This window comes from Cupressus sempervirens, chromosome 9 (genome assembly GCF_028749045.1).
Source record: "Cupressus sempervirens isolate cs-2001-9-10 chromosome 9, ASM2874904v1, whole genome shotgun sequence".
Lineage (NCBI taxonomy): Eukaryota > Viridiplantae > Streptophyta > Pinopsida > Cupressales > Cupressaceae > Cupressus > Cupressus sempervirens.
In genome coordinates, this window is record NC_143126.1 from 773,062,238 (window position 1) to 773,070,778 (window position 8,541).

At 34.6% G+C, this 8,541-nt stretch overlaps 1 pseudogene; it reads left to right on the plus strand.

The window, feature by feature from the left end:
- Positions 1-7,745: 7,745 nt before the first annotated feature.
- LOC149540996 (alpha,alpha-trehalose-phosphate synthase [UDP-forming] 6 pseudogene) lies at positions 7,746-8,225 on the plus strand (annotated as a pseudogene).
- Positions 8,226-8,541: the final 316 nt, after the last annotated feature.

Sequence of the window (8,541 nt, forward strand, 5' to 3'; positions counted from 1 at the left end):
AAATCCCAAAACCAAACCTACACCACCTTGTAGTCCTCTGAATTAGCTTTCCATGTTTGTAAGAAGTCTGAAATCCAATATCCTGAGAGAAAGTTATGGTCATTTTACTAAGATAGTCCTTTTACCATTTTCACTATGATCTATTTTTTGTGATGACAATTCTAACAGGATTAAATTTGATGGTCATCACATGATGAAACTAAAAAACCTTTGTAATTTATGTTCACATGGCCAAACTAGGGCATATTATACATCCAAATTTATGAAAATGTTGACCCAAATCCAATGGTGAGGTTTTTTTTAACCTAGGAGGTCATTTTTGCAAGCTCCCCCTAAAATCTTCATTTAAATTAAACACCAAAAAAATCCTTTTGTCCAAAAACTTTACATGCCCAAAATCTACCAATATCCCATCATAACAATAAACCCAAAACCCCCAAATCTACAATAAACAACTCATATATCATTCCCTTTCTTTTAACCTCCCATGAATTCCCATGGATTCAATCTATGGTTACAACAACATAACCACAGCTTTGATACCACTTGTAAGGAAACTTACAACAAAGAATGTAACTGTTTCTACATAACCCATAATAGATTTGAAATAAATATGTAGTTAAAATCCACATGCAAGAGAATAGACAACATACCCACAAAATTGTGACACAAGATATACCTTGGGAAACCCTCATGAGAAAAAAACCCAGCCTCCAAAAGTGTCCATCACCGTGTATTATTCAGCAAAAATACCATTGCAATACAACCCTAGAAGCCTTCAAAGCCATAGCCACAACCAAACAATCCATGTAAACAGACATGAATCCACACATCCCATGCCATGCTTCCAACCTTCACAAATGCTCCCTTGGCTAACCTATTAAGCCTTGTCCTATTGGACTCTTGCCTTTTTCCCTTCTATCTTTTCCTTTTTCTCTACAACTACCCTTTTGGTTTCTTATACAGTAGCATGTCCTACAAAACCACCAAGTGGTATTAGATAAACCATGTGCTAAACCATGTCCTACCTAACCCATTGACCCCATATTTAATTATGGAATTTTAATTCTTTTCCCCAATATTATATAATTACACAGAATATTATCATAGTGTTACAATACAACTCATCAAGAATATCCCATGGGAATCTTTACATGTTGCACATCCATCTAGGTGCAACATTACATAATAAAATAAAATAAAATAATATAACAATATTATGCAATGTGTGCAACACACATTATCTCAACATCACCTTCCATAGGTCCTACCATAGGATCACCTATTGCAGGATGACTTGGACACTTGCTAAAAAATTGGTGGAGGTGGTGAAGGGGGATTAATGTCAAGATCTTTCTTAGAGGATGTATAATCATGTGGAAGAGTAGAGGAAGTAATAGATAGTCATGAGGGAGAAGTTGGTGATGGAGGCTTCATCTGAGGATAACACTCATCAAACTGAACATTTCACTGAAACAAGACATCCTTGGAATTAGGATCAAACAACCTATAAAATTTCACATCTCACAATAGCCAAAAAAGATGAGTGGTCAGCTCTTCCTCTCCATGGCTTTTAGCTGAGCATCTATAATAAATGTTGAAGCCTCACTACCAAAAATTTGGAAAGCAGAAATATTTGGCTTGACATGAGTCCAAGCCTCCTCAGGAGTCAAGTGTCACAATTCCTTGTGAGGCATTTGATTCAGAATATCATTTTCATAATTGATAGCCTCAGCCCAAAATGAAGAACTCATAGCTCAAGATTGTTTCATACAATTGGCCATCTCCTGTAATGTCCTATTCTTTCTCTCCTTAACACCATTCAACTATGGGGTATGGGGAACTATGAACTAATGTGGTGAACCATGCTCAATGTAAAAATCTTTCAAAGATTGATTTACATATTCCCCCCATTGTTAGTATGTATATGCTTGATAGAAAGATGAGACTTCTTCTCCAAAAATTTCTTAAAGATTCGAAATGAATCAAAGATATTGGACTTGTACTTCAAAAAGTACACCCATATGCATCTAAAGAATTCATATATGAAGGTAAGCAGATATCAAGCACCTAAAAAAGATGAAATGGGGAATGGCATAAGATTATTGTGTATCAAATTCAATGACATCTTAGCACATGTGGATCTATCTATCAGAAATGGATCTATGCGATGATTGTCAAGTACACAACCTTGAAAAACACCTTCAATACAGGAGATCTGAGGTAGCCCAATCACTAGATCCTATATACTCATCTACTATAGATATCTATAGTTGACATGGCCAAAATGTTCATGCCAAAGCTTGTTAACTATATCTGCATGAGAAAAAAGAGAAACATCTATAGAATTAGAGCTCTCAAACTAATATAACTGAGATTGAAGATCAACACTCCCAGCAGTAACAACCAAGTCAAGATTATGGAGGTCTCAAATAACCACATCATGTAGTAAGAACTAAACTGTCTTACCAGAGCCCAAAATTCAAAATCTGAAAGATAGACAAGAGGTTTGTAGAAATGGCTAGAACTAAGAGAACTTACTATAGTGAACCACCCTCTAAATAGATAGTTCCTAAACCTATGACTTAAAATTGTGTAGAGTCACCAATTACAATCTACATAGTAACACTCTGAGAAAGTGAAGTAAAAAAATTAGGTGAGTGTGTCATATGGTGGGAAGCACCTAAATTAAGAATCCAAGTAGATGTAGAAGGCAATGCTTGTGTAGAAAGGCCACGTCCTTTCCTTGAAGGAGGAGGTGGTGGCTTCAAAGAAGCAATACTATGTTGTTGCATGGCCTCCTCTAAAGCCTCAAGATGTTTACAACACTTGGAAATAATATGTCCTTCCTTGCCACAAAAACTTAAAGAATCACCTATGTACTTCTTAGTCTTGGAGGAAGACTCACCAAACCTAGAAGATTTACCCTTTGAAGAGGGTTTTTAATCATATGATTTAGGAGTAGGCTTGGAGGAACTCTCATTACCTATTTAATCTATCTTGGGATTTGGTTTTTGCTTTGACTTCCCTATAGATGTCTAAGAAACCAATGCCTATGTCTTTGAATCTGTGAAAGTATCCAACCATGTAAGCTTGAACCACTCTCTAGTCAATCGATCACAAAAGACCTCAAAAGTGGGCATGGTAAATATGGGACCCAAGGAATCCATAGTATAATGGAAGCTAGAAGAGAAAATCTAGAAGTTTCCATGAAGCTTTGATAGAATCAGATAGATGCACTCCTTATCTATCTTCTATTTCTTGTATCTGTATAACAAAGTTCTCTCTTGTTTGAACCTCATGATAAAGTCTTCAATGGAGGGGAAAGCATCTGGTATAAGAGAAGTAAGCTCTACCTTAATCTAAAGTGCTCTAAACTTGTTGATGGTACTAAACAAGCCCTTCAACTTGTCCCACATTTCTTGAGTGGAATACTCATCAAGATGATATTATAAGTTGTGTAAAACACTCAAATAAATCAAACCCATGGCTTCATCCATCTTATTCATGTGCTACAAAGTATAATATTGATAATGAAATATTTGCTACAATGTATCTAAACAAGATCACAAAGTATTTGAACCGAGAAGTCATTCCGTAGAAGATTTTCATGTATGATAGTTATGTCAGTTTGGAAGTACTAGACAAGAAGAGGTCTTGGCCATTGTTTTAAGAATTTTTTTTGAAGTTTTCTAATATACTAATATTGTAATAGAAAATAATGGAAAAATACCCCCACATTGCAAATAATTGAACTTCAACTTGCAGAAGGAATGTTTATACAAGGATAGCTCAAAAAAAAACTTCACTTGAGTTCACAAATACTTGGTAATAAATCATGGTGAAAAGGCAGAGAATTTGGAAATTTCTTGAGAAGATTTTTCCATCACTTCTTTTAGATTAAAAAAAATGGAGCAATAACAAGCAAGTTATGCCCCCGAAAGATAGAAGACATCATTTGACTTTGAGTGAATAAATTGGTACTAAACTAGGAAAAAATCCAAACAATAACTTTACTATCATCTCTATCTCTAAATCATCTTTTAGGTGCTTCTTTCAGATCAGAAAAACACCTCTGTATGCTCAAGTTAGAGAAAAAAGACTGCCAAGACCTCTAGAAGGCTAGAAAAAAATATTTTCTAAAATAACAATAATAATAACCATTTCTGGTGGTGTGTTGGACGTGCATGAGTGATGGATGGGCTGAGCAGAGGCACAGTGGCGAATGCAATAGCGATGGTAGCACAACAGTGCAAAGCTAGTGGCAGTGGGGCCACAACAACACATTTGAGCGAGGGTCACTGTGGTGAGCAGACAGACTGCTAGCAATGCCACTACAATTAGTGTAACCATGATGGTGGTCACTACGATTAGTTTACCACAATGGTGTTAAAATACCATTTTTAAATTAAAAAATTTAAAATTGTATTCACCTACATTAGATTGTGTGCCAGAAGCCATATGGCTCTAGTATGCAAATTCATTTTGCCTCCCTAGTTAACATTGTCCAAAATCAACAAATTTTATATGAAAATGTGGTTTTTGATGTCTTCTAAATCTAATCATTAAAATATGTGAAAAAATCTAGATTTGTTCTCCCAAACCCTCATTCTTCTTTTTCTACAAATAAGAACAAGCTATGGTAGGTTAGGCTCTGATACCATGAAGGATTTGAGAAATACAAATCCAAAGAATACCTGCATACAAGAACTTATTATAGAGAGGAAAAGACAAAGAAGATGTGAGAGTTTTGCTATGAGAATATACAAATTGTATTATCAACTAAAAGAATAAGAGATATTTACAAAAGATCAATCCTTATAGAGGGAGATCAAAAAATTTAAAAGGTAAACCCTAAGAGGTCAATGACATTTAATAAAATTACTAATTAATTATTAAATGGAAATGTGAATTGCATAAAGTGAAATATTAAGAAGGGAGTAAAGATAATTTAATAAATTAACACTTTCTCTAATAGAAAGCAATATTTGTTGGGTACAATGAGAACACCAAAGGGTGTAGATTCTATACCTAGGCAGAGATCAGTTGAAATCAATAGAAATGTCAAATTTGAAGAAAACATTGCCTTAAAACTATCCACAGGTATAGAAAATGAGCCCATCGTAGAACTAGATGAAAATTTGCAAACTGAAAATCAGAGGGAGAACATATCAGAAGAGAATGAACTATTATTAGACACTGAAAAATAGAGACATCTCTAATATAAGAATAGGTTATTATGGGAAAGGAAAATGATTGAAGAAAACAATGTTGAACCAGTTGAAATATCCTGTGAGAGAAAGAAAACCAGAAATGAATCTTGTTACACTGCACTAGTAACTCATCTTACAAAATTTGAACCATCAACTATTGAAGAAGCCCTATCTTTTCAAGCATGGAAAGATGTTATGGTTGAAGAATATCAATCCATCTTACAAAATGATGTTTGGGATATTGTACCTAGACTAAAAGACAAATCAATTGTTTCATCAAAGTGGTTATACAAAATCAAGTATGCTTCAGATGGTAGTACTGAAAAATATAAAGCAAGATTTGTTGCTCGAGGTTTCTCTCAAAAGATAGGTATTGATTATGAGGAAACATTTTCTCTAGTTGCTCGATACACTTTAGTAAGGATGATTATTGCAATTGTGACATCCAAAGGATGGAATATACATCAAATGGATGTCAAGACCACATTTCTAAATCATGTCATTAATGAATGAGTATATATCGAATAACCTAAAGGTTTTATTATAAAAGAGAAGAAACTATATGTATGTAAACTAAACAAAGCTCTTTATGGCCTCAAACAAGCACCATGAGCTTGGTATGAATGGATAGATAGCTACCTCTCCAAATTAGGATACTCCAAAAATAAAGCTCATCCTAACATATTGTAGGTGCACTTTCTGTACACCATTTTAAAAACTTTTAAAGGCACCTCTCATAAAGAATTCTCCAAAATCATTTCCAGTTTGCTTAAAAATATTTCTATGAAGGATAAAGATCAAAGTTCTAATGCAGATGTGAAAGTTCCTATGCCACAATTTAGAGTTCATTGTCTCAATTCATAATTAAAAATTTAGTTTGATATGATCTATTATGCTTCTTCAGCTTCATGTTCATAATCTAACTTAGAGAAAAAAACACTTGAGTTAGTCTTCAAAATTGTTTGATTGAATAGACAAAAAGAAGCAGAATTGGAATTGGAATGCAGAATTAGAATTGGGATGTAGAACTGGATTTCCAATTTTCCCACCATAGTAGAAGCTCATTTGGGACTTTTTGCAAAGAAGAGGAGAAGTCATTTTGATATTTTCTACTTATGGAGAAGTCAAAGTCTCATTTTCCACCTCAAAAGAGAAAATGAAAAATCTTGATTTTAAGCAGAAAAACACGAGTTTATGTCATCAAAATTGCATTTTCAATGTAATCCATGGACCAATTGGCACAAAATAGTGATCACAATAAAGAAGTGGAAAATACAATGTTGCAATCCATTTCTAGTTTGCCACCAGGCGAGAAGCTGAAAATAATTTTTTTGCTAATGGGAAGTCCCTATTGAAAATCTTGACAGATGCATTGGAGAAATGAAGAATGGACTTTAGTGAAGTCAAGTAGATCAGAATTGTCAAAAAAAAAAATTGAAAAGAGGAATCCCAATTGGGAGGTAGAAAATGAACCTTCTGCTATTCACACTCAGGAATCAAAATCCTGCTAGTGGAGAAGTAAAAGTCCAAAATTCCCACTAGGGTCTTTCAATGAAAAATGTACATTGCAAAAGCCACAGGGAGCCTTCGAATGAAATCCAAAACTCAACAAGTACATTTAATGGAACTGATTTTGTTCTAATTATGAGTAGTGCTAGTCATCCAAAGAATAAATAAAAATATATCTCCCACTGCAAAGATACGAAGAGATCAGATCATGAGGAATAGGGGACACACATAAACATATGTCACTGATATCAAGAGCAAGGCACCAATCATAAAAATCAATTTGAAGGCAAGGCACCACATTGAAATAATGAAGATTTGTCATCATAGTAATAGAAGAGTCTGATTCATGACCCCTACACAAGAATGAGTCCAATGTGATAGTGAATGCCAAATGGGAAAATTCTAATGAAGGTAGCACATTGGAGATATGGTTCGATGAATGTAATAAGAAAGGCATCGTATAAAAGTAGTCTCAGCATATGAATAGTCAAGGTCACAACATCTTTAGAGCTTCCATGCAAATATTAGTGTTATGGTTGCCAAGAGATATTTCCTTATTATAGCAAATTAAAGCATGAAGCTTAGTACCCTCTTGGGCCATATAATTGCATATATGTAGGTCCTAAATGTAAAGTAGTTGGTGATATACCATCTTTGGTGGCTCATTTGAAAGGAGATCACAAAGTTGATTTTCATGATGGTCCTACCTCCAATCACTGATATGTGAAGTCAAATCCACATGAGGTTGAGAATGCTACTTAGATGCTAACATTATTTAATTTTTTTGAGCAATACTTTTGTCTACATTTTGAAGTGTTTCAACTAGACACATCCCCTATTTTTGCATTTTATGGGAGATGATAATGATGCTAAGAACTTTAGCTATAGCCTTGAAGTTGGAGGTGGTGCTTAGAAATTGACATGGCAGAGCATGGGTATTTCTTAAGGTGTAGTCCACATTCTAAATAGGAAACATGTGTGAATGTAGCAGATTTTGATTGGAAACAAACTACCAAACCCATTATGAAATTATGTACTGAAACTACAAATGGCTATGCAATAGAATCGAAGGAAAGTGCTTTAGTTTGGCATTATTGAGATGCTGATCAAGATTTTGGATCCTACCAGGTAGAAGAACTACTTGATCATCTTGAGAGTGTACTTGCGAATGAGCCCATATCTATCAAGAGTGGTACACATATTGTTGAGGCGAAACCTCAAGGTGTGAGCAAGGGACTGGAAGCAAAAAAACTTCTTTCAGTAATGATGCAAAGAGGCACAATACCAAATTTTTTTCTTTGTATTGGAGATAACAAATTTGATGAAGAGATGTTTGATTGCATCACAAGTGGCATGTCCAGACCATCACTATCATATGGAGAAAAAGTGTTTGCATGTATAGTGGGTCAGAAGCCTAGTAAAGCTAAATATTATTTGGATGATATTGCTGAAATCATAAGAATACTCCAAGGTCTGAACTCTACTTCAGATCAAGCAGCATGAAATTCATTTCTGCATTTTTTTTCTTGAGAATGCACCTTGAACTTATTGGAGATGTGTCTAGGAATGTTCTTGCATAAGAAAGATGACATCAACATAGGGGTCAAATCTTGGTAATTCTAACTGAATGCAAGATAGTCTTCTAGGTATTATCCTCAATAGTTCAACCCGAATACTATGCCATGTGTTAGAAATTCTATACAAATCTTCAAAGACATAAAGGGTAGCAATTAACACTTGGATAAATAAAGAACCTGAGCAAACCATCTAATATGAAGAGCATGTCTCAACCTTTGGATTTGACCAAGGATATGCACTT